Consider the following 17,757-nt stretch of genomic DNA (forward strand, 5'->3'; position numbering starts at 1 on the left):
TCTGAGTTGGAGAAAGTAAGAAATAATCTTGAGAAATCCTTGAAGTGGACCTGGTTCTCAAATTCTATTACTACTATGTATCTAAACAATAGTGGGAACAAGCAGGGCATTGGGTTCCAAAGGGAGAAAACTCCTTACAACCCACACAACAAGTATGTCACTGTACCTGATAACTAGAAATGTACCCATTATGGAAATAATGGGCATTTTAAAGAAAATTGCCAGGCCAGGGTTCAGTCTGCTCAGAAAAATAAAGCGGTTACTGAGAGAGTGACTACTAGCAAAGGACCAATCACCACTTGCAAAAAGTGTATGTTGCCTGTGTGGACTAGGAAAGCCCTCATTTATCCTTTTTATAGTAACAAGGGACCCAAACTAGTTTGGGTTTCTAAATATAACCCTTGATTTGCATGAGCAAGGAACAGTGAGAGGAAGCGGGCTGCTATGGATCATGGAAAATGGATACGTAAAGCATGCATCTAAAAACAACATGAATCTCTTTTCATTGACAGCCCTGCAGGAAGGGAATGTATCCTTAAGAAGGAAGTAAAGGGTACATTCTCAAGTGAATGAAAAGGTAGATAAGTTCTTTTGTAACTCAAGTGGGAATGTGCGTTATGTGAATGGCCTAAAGAGTGCAGTCACCAATTTGATAACTCGCCAAGTGGTCTCAGCTGACAAAGGAAACAAGAACATCCACTCCATTTAAGTGTGAATTCCTATAAGCTGGTGGTATGAGATGAGTAAAGTCGCAATCTCGGCACGAAGGATTGGTATATGCAAACCTCTCACCTCCGAATAAATTAACTCAGCAGGACCTGGCCCATAGTTTTTCAGCTCAAGTGTCCCCAGACATGAGTTCACAAAAGGAAGAAGGAGGGTAGAGAAGGGATCAAGCACAATTTCCCGACAATAAAGGACTTCACAGTAAAGTGATATTACTGAAAGAAAGAACTGAACAGACAAGAATACCATGTCCTCGACAACATGAAGGATTAGCTAGGGAAGCTCAATGAAAAGGGATGAGCAAAGGAATTCCTCTGGAATACAATACACAAAACAAGGCTAGAATGTCTCCAGCAAAGGGCACACTGAATGATAAGGGGTGCTCATGGGGTCTACACAAGACAATTCCTCTTGCCAAGAAAGAAACACTGACAAAATGAGTAAGATGAAGGGGACTGGCGAAATGCAATGCAATATCATTCTCCATGTCTCACAAAGAACCTGGTACGTCACTCCTTACCACTGAAGCTGAGAGAGTAGCAAGGATGCAGCTCATGACACGACAGAAGTAGCAGACCACAAAGTGTGGGAAATCAAATTAATCTCCGCATCTCCCTCTTTAATCAAAGTCAATCATTCTTTTATTCTAAGGGTTAGATAAACATGTTTTCTTTATCTCTTCACTCCTAAATAGAAGGTGTCCATAAAGGAGTTGAAATACCTTAGAGGAACTCAAGACCTGGTCCTGTGTTAGCCCTCAGGTGACAGTTTTGTTAATCCTATCGGGGTATGCAAATGTTATCTATGCAGGTTTTTCTATGGAAAAGAAAAACAATTTTGAAACAATTCTCTTGTCATGATGCATGCCTCATCCCTTGGGAAAAAAATGAAGCAGAACTCAAATGGCTTCATCAACAACTGAAGAAGGTCTTCAAATCAAAAAAAGGGAAGAAGATCAAGCATATTGAAGAAACAGAAGACAAAATTCCAGACATCTACATCAAAGCCTCGAGTAGAGAACTCTGGATCAATCAAAAATGAAGATGGAGTTACAAGGGCCAAATGAAGAACCTGATCCTCCATCAGTTGGCTATGTAAGATAGCACCAGGTAAAGACAGCTATTTTCTGACCAAGCCTAGCTCACATCAATACTGTTGCGGTAAATACGCATGTCGATCATAGAAGCTAAAGGTACAGTTATGAACTGCAAGAGGGGGCTGCTAAAACCTTGTTCAAAAGATTGCTCTGGCATCAAGTTCCTGTATCTTAGGTTAGTAGTAATCTGCTTAAATTTTGCATACCCTTCCTAAACAAAAAAAAATTAATATAAATAGCTGTAATTCAGCTGCCACATCATCCGACTTTTCAATGTCTGTGTCATGTTTTGTCCGTCAAATCCCTTCATCCCCTCTGCATGGTAACACTTCCCCACAAACCTACCGTCATTTTCAGAACTATTCAAAACCTATTTCGCTCTCCACTCATCATTAGTTCTCCTTCCAATAAAACTTTCTTTCTCTCTCACCGCAAGTCATGAACCTTCATCTTCCATGTACAGCTAGGATCCTCTTCCCATCTATCTCTTTCTTTCTCTACTCGTCTACTAAGTACTCATTTAATGGCGATCAAATAGTCTTCTCATTCCCCCGCCATTAACAATGCTCCCACTTCATCATCATCATTGAAATCATTCCCAAAACATTATTGTTTCACGCCTTCTACCACCTTACACACTTCTGGTTCCTCTTCCACCCCTATAGTGTTTCCATTTCTGATAAACCCTGTTCACCACTATTTTGAGAAACCTATGTCTAGTCAATCCTACGATCTCATCAAAGACTACACAGGAGGTCTTACTACTCAAATATCAGAAGCCCCTAAGGATGATCCTAACCAGTACCTGAACACCTCCATGTTAGACTCAGTGACTCTCAAGGAGTCACCTGAAAAGGAAGCAGCTCATAACATTATGGCTATATCTGCAAAGAGTCTGATGAATGAAGAAGGTTATCTCTCTTCTGAGTATCAAGGGAAGGCATTCCATTCCTAGGAGATGTAAGAACCACAGCACTCCTTGAGTCCTTGGCTCATGAGATATTCTTAGAAAAGCCTTCTGATGAACCTGGTTCACTTCCATGCAAACTCACTCCTGTACCTCCTATTCATTCCAATCTCTTGGATTCTTCCTCCAAATCACCCATCACCAGGTCACTACAACAAGATAATTCTGAATCTTCATTGCAGAAAAGTAAGAGGAGCGTCAAGACAAGGAAAAAGAGGAAAATGAATCCCAAAGATTTCATCAAGAGTGTATCAGTAAATCAGATAGACAAAAATGCCTCTAGGGAACCTGGTTCCTTAGTGCAACAGTCTATGACAAGTAAGGAAACTGTTGAGGAACAGAAAGGGTCATCGGTGAAGTATAGTAGCAAGTCTAAATGGAGTAAAACTGAGTTATCCATGCCTGATGACAATACGGTAGGGGCAGTAAGCTGGAAAGGAAAGTCTGGAGAAGGAACTAGCAAACAAAAAGGGGAAACCATTAAGGAACCTGGTTCAACAAGGTCCTTGACCTGTGATGGTGTCTTGTGGCAGCAGAAATTAAGAACTCAAAAAGTGTTGTGGGGACGTACTTTTGATCTAGCAATCTCGAAGATGGCAGGCATGAGACAAATTTTGGAGATTGTGGAATTTCAACAATGGGAACACTTGTTTGAAGGGAGCATGCCTCTGGTGTACGAAGATGCAATGCAAATCTTCTACTCATCTCTCTTCACTATCGAGGGGGATCATATCTGTGCACTTGTAAATGGAGTGGACATTGTACTCGACGCTTCAATGTTGGGAAAGATTCTCAGAATTCTGTGTGAAGGTGTGTCCTCAGTTAAGGATGTCTGTGGAATAAAATTTTGGAGAGCCATTATGAAAGAGCAAGCCATCCAACAAGGAGAACAGGTCCATAAGAAGGTATTGCTTCCTGAGTACCATCTTCTTTTTGAACTGGTTAATAAAGTACTCTTACCCCGCTTTGAGAGACGTTCCATTGCTACAAAGTCAGATTTGGTCCTGATGGAAGCGCCTGATTAGTTTGTACCTATCAATTTGCCAGAAATCATGATAGATCATATGCAGAAGGTGGCAAATTTTAAAGGTGGCAATCATGGGTTACCTTATGGCTTTCTCCTCACTCAGGTGTTCAGATTCTATAAGGTTCCCTTGAGCAACCCCAGAGTGGGCACATGCAAGCAAAGCTTCTCTAAGACCACTTTAGAAGAATGTGAATGTATAGAAAAGGTTGGTGAAAGCATCTCAACCATTTCTCAGCTGATAAACGCTCAAAATGTAGCCTATGAGGAATAAGAAGGCCGAGGGCTCGAAATGCTATACTGGAAACTCAGCTTAGCCAAACAGCTAAGGGACCTGATTTTGTACATGAGGAGGTTGCCCGACTGAGAAAGGAAAACGAGAGACTTCGGGCTCAACTACTTGAAGAACAACTGGCTGCAAATGCTAGACTAGACCTGGTTCTCAAAACCATTATTGTCTCTTCCTCTAAGCCTCCTTCCTTTTAGTGTTCCCTAGGATCCTCCCTAGTGTCAAGCTATTTTTGCTTCAACTTCCTGTGGCTGTTGTTTTACTTATGTTTACTTGTTTTTGTGATGGCATATTGAACTTAACTATTACTGTTCCTGTATTGCTTAGTCCACTGTAAATATTAATAAAACAGCTCCCTTTTCGTTGCACGTACAAAACTGTGCTCCTCTGGCCTCTATTTTTTGTCATGTTGTGTGCACATATGTGGCATGAGCTAGCTGTGTTAGATTTCTTTATGCTTATTACCTGCTTGTGCTCTTTGACACACTTGTTCTTTTTAATTATGCCAAAATGGGGAAAAGAAGCGGATGGTGTTGAAGGGGAACTAAGAAGCGAATGGTATTGAGGGGGAGGTATCGGATGGTGTTGAGGGGGAACTAAGAAGCGGATGGTGTTTAGGGGGAACTAAAAATGACAAGGAGGAAGGGGGAACTGGTGGAACTGAAAGTGACAAGGAGGGAAATCTAAGATTAAGGGGGAACTGGTATCTCATCTGGTTAAATCTGACCCAAACAAATGCTTTCCATGCCTAAGTTTGTCATCATCAAAAAGGGGGAAATTGATTGGTTTCCAATGTCTTAAACTAAGTCTTCTTATGTTTTGATGATCTAACAAACTTGTTGTGAAGAACTAGATAGAGAACCTTGTCCCATAGGATACACATATCATGTGAACTGTTCGAAGCCTGAAAATCAGCAAATGGATCAATAACCACAGGGAGGAACACAACAGGGACCCGATGCGTTGGTCCTTTAGGGTTCTCTGAAGAAAGCACAAGTCAGTGACTGTGGTGGTTGCATCACAAATTAGTTTAAAGTCTTTGCAATAGAATTTTTGCAAAGTGGCTTGTAATAGGTAGATTACAAGTTAGTTGAGTTAAAAGCCTACAAGAGTAGGTCGTGATTTTTTGATCCCCCTGTGTGGGATTTTTTCACGTAGAAAAATCTCTTGCCTTCTTTACTTTCAACCTTTACAGCATTTTACGTATCAGTCTCATACGGGACCAGGTACTTTATAGTTTGGTGGACTCATATAAGCTATCAGTTGAGTATACCAAGTGAGAAAAAGCCTCTTTCGATTAGCCTTGGTTAAATCAATAAGCTTGTTTAAATCTTTCTCTTCTCCCGAATAAGGAATAAAATAACAAGATAAAGATTTTGGCAAGTGAATATAATTATATCAATATAATCAATATCAAATACCTTGGTGTATAAAGATGATAAAGAGAAAATTTCAACATAAGATGATAATAAAATTAAGATAATTATTATAACACTTTTATAGCTTCATATAGTATTCCAACCAAAGAAAATTACTCCATTATGAAGAAAAAATAAAGAAGAAAAATACTATCCTACAATAAAAGAAATAACTTTTAAAACTAAAACAAGCCAAAATTAGTGTTAGTGTTCTCTGAACAAGAATCGTTCTCCTTCCACTGAAAAGTCGTGCCTATTTATAGGAAATTACGTCCGTAAAGTTCTAAGGGATGTCAACCTTGGATTGGGGATGACATCCCTAGATCTTGAATCAATTTCTTCTAACGTGCTTCTTTCCACAGATGACATCCTTAGAATTGAGGATGACATCCTTGGATTGGGGATGCCATCCTTAGCCTTTTTGTTGTATCTGCTTGAACACTCTTTTTTCTTCTCTTTTTTTTCTTTTCTTTTCCTGCAACATATATTAATAATTTGTACAAATATTGAACAAAAAGCCATATTTATAAATAAAGTATTTATTTATTTAATATAATATATACTTATCAAATACCCCCCTACATGAATATTTGCTCGTCCTCGAGCAAAGTACACAAAATAAAATAGCGGCTAAAATTTTTTGAAATAAAATTATGAGAATTTTCTGCAAACAAGAATATAACCAAGATCACGCCACGAGTTCAAATAATCTTTAATCATACTCATGTCCACTTATTGAGAACCAAAATTATAATATTTTTTAATCCTAAGTGTGTCTCACCAAATGAAGAGAGATGCCCATAAATCACAACATATCAATGCAAAACAAAGAAGGACATTGAAAAATTTGCTCACTCTCAACAAAAAAGTATCTCAAGCTACTGAAAATTCCATAAGCTTGACTATCATGTGGTTCTCCACTAATGTAGGATTTTTTAAGTTGAGATCATTAGGGCTTTAATAAGGTTGTAATGTTGGTATAAGGACATGTAAGATACATATGGATAAAGTGACTCAAGTCTTGCTTTTAACAATTAAGTATAATTGTCTTCCTTCTTTCTAAAATAATTTAACCTCCCTTTTTTTTTATTGTCTTCCCCTTCTAAACTCTTTCATTATTTTTCTTGTTTGCCCTTTTTTTCCGCAGTTGTCAAAATTCTCTTTGTTGCTATAAAAAAATTTTCTCTTTTTTTTACAAGCAACAATTTACTTCTTTTAAAGTCACATGACAACATTCTCAAAAGATAAGTAAACCCAATGATCATCTATCTCTTCCTTCCACTACACCTCCATCACACTTAGTTTTTTGCATTTTTAAATCGCCAAAAAGGAGATAGGGTGAAAAATAGATGTGATAATAAAAATAGGTTAAGGATTAAAGTTTGGCTACCAAAAAAATAAGGGATAATTTATTTAGGCTCAAGGGGGCTGACAAGGGATAAATATAATTGGCTGGTTAATTTAGGTAATGGTTCAACAAGGAAGGCCTACTTTTATTTCTCAACTCAAAAATCTACCTAGACTTTCGCCTCAAACCACATTCAAGACAAGTTCTAGATTTTAAAATAAGTAGAAGAACTTGGCAACATAACCTGACAACACAATACACTTGGGATCAACAAATATTATAATTTTAATCAGCAATAAACAAATATGAGCTTGAAAAGATATTCATATAACACATGGATGATGCTCAATTAAATCCGATTTTTCAAAATCTCATTCTAAAAAAAATTAAGTTTTTAGCCGAGTTATGTACTACAAATTCTAAAAAGTGTTCAGTTCAAAATATTACGACCATGGCAAAGAACTGAATAAAGAAATCCATGGAGATGTATAAAAGAAGTTATACTAAAAAAATATAAACATACACAATATATATTCCTCTACCCCCATACTTAAATACTGTCATGTCCCCATGACAAGTAATATAAAAGCAAGATCAGGTAGAGGGGCTCCTTGAATTATTATTTTTTTCTTTTTTCTGAGGCTCGTGAACTCCAACCCCAATTCTGAATCACTCTTTCTTTTTCGCTCTTTGGGGTTCATGATAGAGCGCATTTGGCCAAAAACATCACAAAATATTTTCTTTTTTCTTACACCCGCTCTTTGTCGGCCTTGTTTCGAGTGGGCAAATAATAGTACATGGTGATCCTTAACTCCATTCTGCATTTTTCACGAGGATCATTCCATGAATTTTCCTGAAAGTATCCAATAACAAAATCCACAAAGTCATAATGATCAAAAGCAATTGAAGAATGATGGTCCATGGAAATTTTGTTTTTGTGTATGATGACCTCTTCATTCTTATTTTCTTCCAAATTAATCAGTTTATGTGAATAATAAAATTGGAGTAAGCACTCATCACCTATTAAATTATATTCAACCAAACCTTTATTGTCAGTCTTCTCGATTGGATCGGGATATTCACCATGAGTGGTAGATTCTTTCTCACAAAGCTCAATTTTTTTATCAATGTCATAACCCTAAAACCAATCCGGTCGTGATGGCGCCTATCGTGAAACTAGGTCAGCCGATACAATTCTCGAATTAACCATTATTTAATAAAAGTCATTTCTAAGCCTTTAATTAATCAAATATCTCATAATGTAAGTCTAAATGAACAATGCGGAATAAATACACAAGCCCGACATCGGGGTGTCACAAGTCACGAGCATCTACTAAGGTCTGAATACGATGAAGAGTCTGAAAATATACTAAAAACAATCTAAGAAAGACAAGAGGGAGAAGAGCAGGGCTGCGAACGTCGGGTAGCTACCTTGCTAACTCCGATGACTCTGCCACTGATACAATCAGCACCCGCTATCGGGTTCAGAAATACCTAAATCTACACACAAGGTGCAGGGAGTAATGTGAGTATGCCAACTCAGTAAGTAATAAAAGTAAATGAAAGCAGAGCAGTAAGAAAATACGTAAACCACGTTGTACCTCTACAACAAATGTAGTACATTTCCAAAACAGTACAGAAATTATTTACTTCGTGAATCAAGCTCAGTTTCAGTAAAACCTTTTAAAACAACTTTCAATAGTTTCAAACGAGTGATTAAAACAGTGAGTAATAAAATGATAGAAAACGTAAACAGCCCCTCGGGCAAAACATGTATCATAAACCGCTCCTTGGGCATAATATCATTAGAACCAGCCCCTCGGTCTACCTCACAATCACTCGTACACTACCCCTCGGACATAACATGAATCAAAAACAGCCCCTCGGGCAAAACATGGATCAAGAACAGCCCCTCGGGCAACAATATGAAACAACAACATCCCCTCGGACTACATCATATCATTCACACTGGGTACTCACACTCATTGGGGGTGTACAGACTCCTGGAGGGGCTCCTACAGCCCAAGCGCAATAACAAACCATCTCGTGGCATAATCAAACAGGCCCTCGGCCTCATAACAAGCCACCTCGTGGCGTAACAAATCAGGTTCTTGGCCTCATAATCATGAATCAGTACAACACTGCTGCCCGATCCCATAATATCCTCACAACACAGGCCCTCGGCCTCACTCAGTCAGAAATCTCTCAAGCCACTCGAGCAACAGTAAAACATGATGCTCAGCCCAAAATATCATTTAAAATATCAAAACGGAGTAAATATGGCTGAGTTATGAAAACAGTAGAATATAGCATGACTGAGTACAAATATGAAGTCAAAACAGTGAGGAATAGTAGTAAAAATCCCCTAAGGGTCCAAAACAGTTGGCACAAGGCCCAAATATGGCATTTAGCCCAAAACATGATAATACTTTTCAAAACACAATGATATCAAAAAAGTTTTAATCAAATATGTGATTTAACAGTCATACGGGACAGACTAAGTCAAAATCTCCAATGGTGCACGACCCCACACTCGTCATCCAGCGTGTGTGTCACCTCAAAGTAGCACAACGATGTGAAATCCAGGGTTTCATACCCTCAGGACTATATTTACAATCATTACTTACCTCAATCTGGTCCAAACTCTAGCCCGCAATGCCTTTGCCTCTCGACTCGGCCTCCAAATGCTCCAAATCTAACCAAAAACATATTCATACCATCAAAATATGCTAAGGGAACAAATCCCACTCGAAAATAACCAATTTACACCAAGAATTCAAAAATTGGCCAAACCCGACCCCGGGCACACATCTTAGGATCCGATAAAAATTACATCAATAGAATCCTTATCCTCCCACAAGTCCATACATATCAAAAATATCAAAATCGGACCTCAAATGGCCCCTAAAATCCCCATTTTACACTCTCCAATTTCAAGCCCTAATTCCCCAAATTTTAGGCTTTAAATCCCACTAATTTCATGATTAAGCAAGTAAGAATCAACATAGGATCGAGTACTGAGTTCAAAAATCTTACCTCCAAGTGTTTCCCTTCGATTCCCTCTTCAATCCTTCTCAAAAAGCTCCAAAATCGCTCAACAATGGAGAAAATAGACCAAAAATCGCGAAACCCACTTTTAAAAATTCTGCCCAAGGATTACTTTCCTTATTCGCGAACGCGAACGCCCTCTCGCGTTCGTGTAGACCAAATAATACTGCCTCTCCACTTTACTCTTCGCGAACGCTGCCACGCGAACGCGATGCTTTGTCAGCCCAGGCTTTCGCGAACGCGGCAATAATCTCGCGAACGCATAGAACAAGGACCTGGGGTCCCCAACGGCCTCACTCCTCTTTGCGAACGTGACCCCAGTCTCGCGTCCGCGATGCACATGTTGCCTTAACCTTCGCATTCGCGTCCTCTCCTTCGTGAGCACGTAGAACAAAATCACCATCACAGAAAACACCTTTCGCGAACGCGATGAACCCCCGCGAACGCGATGAACAAAATCTCTGCAATAGAAAGCCAGCAAAATCTGAAACTCTCCAAACCAAGAATTGGTCCGTTAACCACCCAAAACTCACCTAAGGCCCTCGGGACCTCAACCAAACATGCCAACATATCCCATATCATCATTAAAACTTTTTCCAACCTTCGGAACCCTCAAAACAATATCAAAACATCAAATCAACCATGAATTCAAGCCTAAGAACTCCAAAAACTTCCGAATTCCGATTTCCATCAAAAAGTCTATCAAACTTCGCCCGAATGACCTGAAATTTTGCTGACACGTCCCAAATGATACAACGGACCTACTCTAATTTCCATAATTCTATTCCGACCCCTATATCAAAATCTCCGCTACCAACTGGAAAATGCCAAAATTCTAATTTCACCAATTCAAGCTTAAATCTACCACGGACCTCTAAAATACATTCCGGACGCGCTCCCAAATCCAAAATCACCTAACGGAGATAATCAAATAATAAAAATTCAAATCCGAGGTCGAATACTTAAAAGTCAAAACTTGGTCAAACCTTTCAAATTTTAAGCTTCAAACTGAGAACTGTTCTTCCAAATCCATTCTGATTACTTTGAAAACCAAAAACGACAATTTACATAAGTCACAATACATTACATGGGGCTAGTCATGTCCTATAACTGGCGAGCGAAGTGCAAAAGCTCAAAATGACCGGTCGGGTCGTTACAATCAATTGGTCCATCCTCACAAGATGCAGTTTCATTTAAAAGTCTCACAAAAATTCAAGGAGATTGCCATAACTACTAATTGATTTACTTTTATTGTTAGATCTGTAATGGCTTTATTATTCTGTGCATATTTTTCATCGGTATTTTCTATGAAATTATGACAACTTTTTTCAAGTTTACATTCTCCTCTTGAGGTAATTGACTTTCAATATTTTGATTCGTTTGTGAATATTGATTGCACTCCGAATTGCAGTCATATTCACTAGAATCAGTAAGCCTGCAAGAACTAGAAACAACATTAGATTGTTCATTCGATAAACCAAAAGAATAGGAATTACCGGGTTGACATTCATGAGTAAAGTGACTTCCACCACAATATTCACAAGTAATGGACCTTTGACTGATTTTATTAATCAATTGTTCAAGGTCATTCATTCTCTTAGAATATGCATAGGAGAATATGTTTCTTGTTTGGCATTCAAAGCTTTGGCGGTTGCCTTCACAATAGTCACATATGATGGCCTTTTGACAATATTCTTCTACCAACTCAACAAGCAGTTTACTTGGTTAATCGAAATTCATTTGAAAGTATGTGTAATGAGTTGACCTTCAGAATCCTTTTTTTAAATTTTGGTTTTTGGTATTGCTCCCTAGTACTTTTCAGGCACTAGAAAACAAAAGACATGAAGCTAAAGAAAACAAATCTCGAAGTAGTTGTAAGACAATTAATCTAAAGTAGATGTTTACCAATCCTCGGCAACGGCACCAAAAATTTGATGAGCTCTAGGAGTAAATGATTTTTCTGCTCGTACTCTGTCAAATTATAGTAAAGTTTAAGATATCGCTCCACAGAGATTGGGATCACCTAGGCTATAGATTTGTATTATCTGTATCACTATTTGAGAGAATCAGATTGGTAAAGGGAGAGTTATAGAAAAAATAGTAAAAAAAAGTAATAAATATTTTAATAGTTTTATAATAAAAGATAGAGGTTGGGATATTGTGAATCAGCAAGATAAAACCATTATAATAAAGTCAAAATTTTATTATTTATTTCTCTGTTTAATGAAATGATCGCTTATTTCTAATTCAACCAAACCAAATACAAGTATCCAATTAATAACATCTCTTTCGATTAGTGTATTTAATTGATTAACAGTTAAACAGAGACCTTGTTTAAAGAATGACCACTATTTCTAAGACAATCACTCCACATAACAATAATACATAAATAGCACCGCTCGTGCTTAGTGTTATCAATTTATTGACAGTTAGTGACACTAAACAATAGTTGACTAATAACACCTCTTTCGATTAGTGTAGTTAACCAATTAAAGTAATGGCATCAAACAAGAATTATCTTAGTTGAGTATACCAAGTGAGAAAAAGGCTCTTTCGATTAGTCTTGGTTAAATCAATAAACTTGTTTAAATCTTTCTCTTCTCCCGAATAAGAAATAAAATAACAAGATAAAGATTTTGGTAAGTGAATATAATTATATCGATATAATCAATATCAAATACCTTGGTGTATAAAGATGATAAAGATAAAATCTCAACATAAGATGATAATAAAATTAAGATAATTATTATAACACTTTTATAGCTTCATCTAGTATCCCAACCAAAGAAAATTACTCCATTATGAAGAAAAGATAAAGAAGAAAAATACTATCCTACAATAAAAGAAATAACTTTTAAAACTAAAACAAGCCAAAATTAGAGTTGGTGTTCTCTGAACAAGAATCGTTCTCCTTCCACTGAAAAGTCGTGCCTATTTATAGGAAATTACGTCCGTAAAGTTCTAAGGGATGTCATCCTTGGATTGGGGATGACATCTCTAGCTCTTGAATTAATTTCTTCTACGTGCTTCTTTCCACAGATGACATCCTTAATTAGAATTGAGGATGACATCGTTGGATTGGGGATGCAATCCTTGGCCTTTTTGTTGTATCTGCTTGAACACTCTTTTTTCTTCTCTTTTTTTTTCTTTTCTTTTCCTGCAACATATATTAATAATTTGTACAAATATTGAACAAAAAGCCATATCTATAAATAAAATATTTATTTATTTAATATAATATATACCTAAAAACATATATAATATATACTTATCACCAACCAATATGATACGATGAAATATAGCTGAACAATACATAAAGAAGCAGAAATGAGAAAAATGGGGCTATAACTCATGAAACGAGCGGCCGGATCGTTACAAACACCGAGCTCAGGTCGCTGGATGAGGACGAGGATTCGTCCTCGCTCACCGAACTCTCCGCTTCAGGACAGCCCGGGGCTGCCGCAAAGGAGGAGAAAAAGAAGAAGAAAAGGAAGTCCTCGCAGAAGAAGAAGAAGAAGAAGAAGAAGAAGAAGAAGAAGAAGAAGAGGAGGAGGAGGGTCGTCTGGGTCCGGAGGAGCAACAAAAAGAGCACCAAGTCCAGGGTGCCAGACTCTGATTCCCTCTAATGGCTCGGGGATAACCTCGTTGGGATCGGTAGGAAGCACATCATTACTGGGCACCATATTATTATTTTCGTCGTGATGGCCTGACTCAGCGTTAACATTCAAGTGAGCAGACTGAGAGTTTGATATTTTTAGGTTGACCTAGAATTAAGATTTCAAAGAACAAACGTAAAATAGGGTGTGTTATGGAGATTCGTACCAAATCACCAGTATTATCCTTAGCCCCACGGTGGACGCCAAACTGTTTACCCCAAAAATGAGTAACAATTAAATTTATATGCGATTTAAAGGATATGTGATTTAATTCAATACGAATAATTAATAATAATAGATAGATGAATTAAATACAAAATAAATGATCAAACCAATTGCAATACGATGGCCAAGTCTGATATTAGATTGAACGGTGGAACTCATCCTCGATTGGACCCTCAGATCGAGCACGGTCACGAATGAAGAAAAGAACAAGTGAATAATGCCTTTAACAGTAGCTAGAATACAGAAATAAACTTTTATTGCTTTGAATCGCGTGTTACAATGTGTCAGACTAAAGAAAAAAATTCCTTTATAAAGTAGGAGAATTTCTGTCCTAGTATACGTCTAAAAAGGTGAAAATCTTTTTTCCCCGGTAGTTGTTAATACATAATTGATACCGAAGGAGATTCGTGTCGTAATATCTGGTTGAGGGCGAGTAAACGACACCCTATCCGTCATGCATAACCGTCCACCGCGTCTTTCGAGGTCTAGAAATCATACTCGGTCCAAGGTGTGTTGCTTTACCATGCCTGGTGTTTCTGGCCTCGATTATAACCTTGCGGATCCGTGCTTCCCCTTTGTTCTCTCATCAAAGAATCGAGGCAGACATTGCCCCCGATTTTATCCTTACACAATTCCGCCAACACCAGTCCCGTTAGGGGGACATACCGTGTAATTTTTTTGTGTCTTAACACATTTGGCTAATCGGACCAAAATAATTACAATCGTTAGTCAAAATATACAAAAGAAATTTTATCTAGCTATACTATATTAGAAACTTATTTGCTCCGCTCCCACAAGAGAGTTTTTAACTTAATTACGATTTGATACACAATTTATCAATTATAGACAAATTAGTATTAAATGAATATCCCTTGGTTGTAGCCTGTTAATGTGGTAACTAGATCCCACACCTTCCGCCAATTGCCCTGTAATCTCTCTCTTCTGCCGTATTTTTTCCTCTTCCAATCTTCTCTACTTCTTTATCTTTCTCATCTTCTTCGGGGAATTCGACAATGTATTTCACGTCATTGCCTGTCACCACCAAATCAACCGTTGTCCGCAAGCCATTGATAGTAATTATAAAATTTTGAAAGTTTGAATTTGAATTTGGGTTTTCTAAAATTATTATTTGTTTGGATTGAGTATTATTGCAAACGATTAAGAAATATAATTTGGAGTTATATCTCTATTTTCGAGAGTGTTTTTGGTGAAAATTAGAGTTGATTTTAACTGAATTTTCATATTAAAACTCGAAGAGAAAAAAGAACAAATGACATATAAAATCCGTACAAACGGCATACAATATACATTTGAAGATTGTATTATCAAAATTATAAACAGTTGCATGAAATTTGTATTTAAGCAATATGATATTGTAGATATATTAAATTTATATCAAATTTGTACGACTGTTGTACTAATAACTTACCGTCAGTGTGCATAGCAGAGGAGATGGACGCATTGAAACGACTAATAATAATACAAGCATTGTCTTTCTTTAAGTTACTTAATTTAATTAGTTGTATGTTAGAGATGTCAAATTTAGCTAATAAAAATAGAGATTTTTACCTACCTATAATATATATGATACTTATTTGCCCTCCCTAATTAAGTTTTAACTTACTTATATGGTCATATATAATTTATTAATTATATACAAATTAGTTTTAAATGAGTATCCCTTGATTGTAGACTTTTAATTTAGTAAATCCTAAAAATTCCTCATAATTCCTTACTTACCCAAATAAACCCCTATCTTTCTAAAGGATTTTCCTCATTCTCTCTTTAAAACCAACTTTCTTTCTACACCGATTCTACAAGGTTTTTTCTTCTAAAGCTCATAATTTCTCTAAAAATGGCGAAGAAAGGGTTTAAATTTTTTATTGATTTGAATTTTTCCATGACTGGAATTTGAAACTTTTCTGGGCTTCCCCTTTTCTTGTTGGTGTTTCGATGGCAGGCTAGTAGTAGATGTATATTAATTATTTGGCTAGATTGTTCGAATGGAAATTGCCAATCAATAAATTTTGAAGATATTTGACTCTCCACCATTGACAGCCATTAAAAAGTTTCGAAGCTTTCAATTCAAACTCGGATTTTCAAAAAAAAAAAATTGTTTGGATTGGGTGTTATTGCAAACGATTAAAAATATTCTATGGAGTTTATATCTCAAATTTTTAGGGTATTTGATGAAGATTAGATTTGATTTAGTTGGATTTTCATATTGAAATTCGAAGAAGAAGCCGAAGAACACACCACATACAAACTATATACAAAATACATACAAAAGATATATTGTATAAAATTTGTATAAAATTGTATTTAAATTGTACGATGTTGTAGATATATTTAATTGGATAAGAATGATGTGTGAAAGTTATAGATAAGTTGTAAATAAGTTGTATACTGTATAATTAGTTGTATGAAATTTATTTTTAGTATGTATGTTATTGTAGAAATATCAAATTTTATATTAAATTTTATATTAAATTTATTTTTAATTTGTATATTATTGTACCATATATTTTTTTTTTCTTAAAATAGATAATTATGGCGAAGAGAGAGAAGGGTTGCGCTAATTATGGCTTAAAATAGGTAACATACAACTGAAAGTAGTCTTATTTCGATGGAAGGACAATTTGAACTTCGTTCCCTTCAATTACGCCCTTTTTCAAGCAAAGAATCTCCTAATTTAAGGCACTAATAATGAATTGTATATAAATTGTAAGAAAAATTGTTTAGAGAAGGTTGTAACGACTAAATTTCGCTCCTGAAAATAATAATCAAGACAAGAAATATAGCGACAAATATTATATTCAATTTCAAGTGATGAGGTTACAATCTCTAAAATATCTCTAAATCTAAAGAGATGTAGTCCTCTGATTCTTCTCCTCACGGATGATGGTTCAAGAGCTTGAAAGCTTGATTTTGAACTTGACGGATTTCAGATTTGTAGTACGTCACGAACAATTTGAAGCTCGTCACGAACCAGGATTTGATGTTGGGTTATCACGAACGGAAGATTTGAAGCCGCCCGCCTATGACTTAAGTTCGCCTTTGAAATTTGACCACATACGACGATTGCAAATATGGATGAAAACCTTGATGCTATTCTTCAGAGCTTCTTTAGTCTTTCCTTCTACTTACTTGCTTGTCTCTTAGCCTTCTCCTTTGACCCTTTTATATAGGTGTGGGGTGGAGTAGTCTCCAAGAAAACCCTAGTAGATTATTGGGCTTGAGGCTTATGGGCCGACCCATTTGATAGAAGACCAATTGACGGGCTAGCCCAATAATATATTGGACATTTATTTAAATCAATTTAATTGGATTTAAATAACAAACCCAATTATACCAGTCCATGTTACTTAATTGGACCAATATATATTTAATTTGTGGTAAAATCCAAATTTCTTATGGATTTAAATTTGACAAAATTTTAATTATCTACAAAGGTAATATACAAAACTTAGACAATTTTGATAAATAAGTTTCAAATATTGTGTAGGAAGGAAAAAATCGTAAAAATTGCACGGGGCACCCTATTTGGTCTCCCCATTTAACCTATACCCATTTTTTTTAAAAAAAAAAGTTTTAACTTGTACCTAGTTTTTAAACAACTTCAGCCCTCTTTCTCCTCCACCTTCTCTTCGTTCGTTTTCTCCTTCTTCTTCTTATACACTAGGCTGCCCTTTTCTTTATAAACTTTATATAAAGCCAACTACAATTAATAAACTATGAATTGACGAGTGAAACAGAAGACAAATAGTAACATGCTATTACACTAAAAATATAAAAATATTTATATGATAACTATAATAATAAGATAATTCCTTAAATAGTTACATGACTCATCATCAAAGTTTGACAAGATACTCTTTCCATCTAAATAGAGGCGGATCCAGAATTTTAAGTTTATGGGTTCCTGTTGCAATTTCAAATTAATATACAATAATAACTGGG

Source organism: Nicotiana sylvestris, chromosome 11 (genome assembly GCF_000393655.2).
Source record: "Nicotiana sylvestris chromosome 11, ASM39365v2, whole genome shotgun sequence".
Taxonomy (NCBI): Eukaryota; Viridiplantae; Streptophyta; class Magnoliopsida; order Solanales; family Solanaceae; genus Nicotiana; species Nicotiana sylvestris.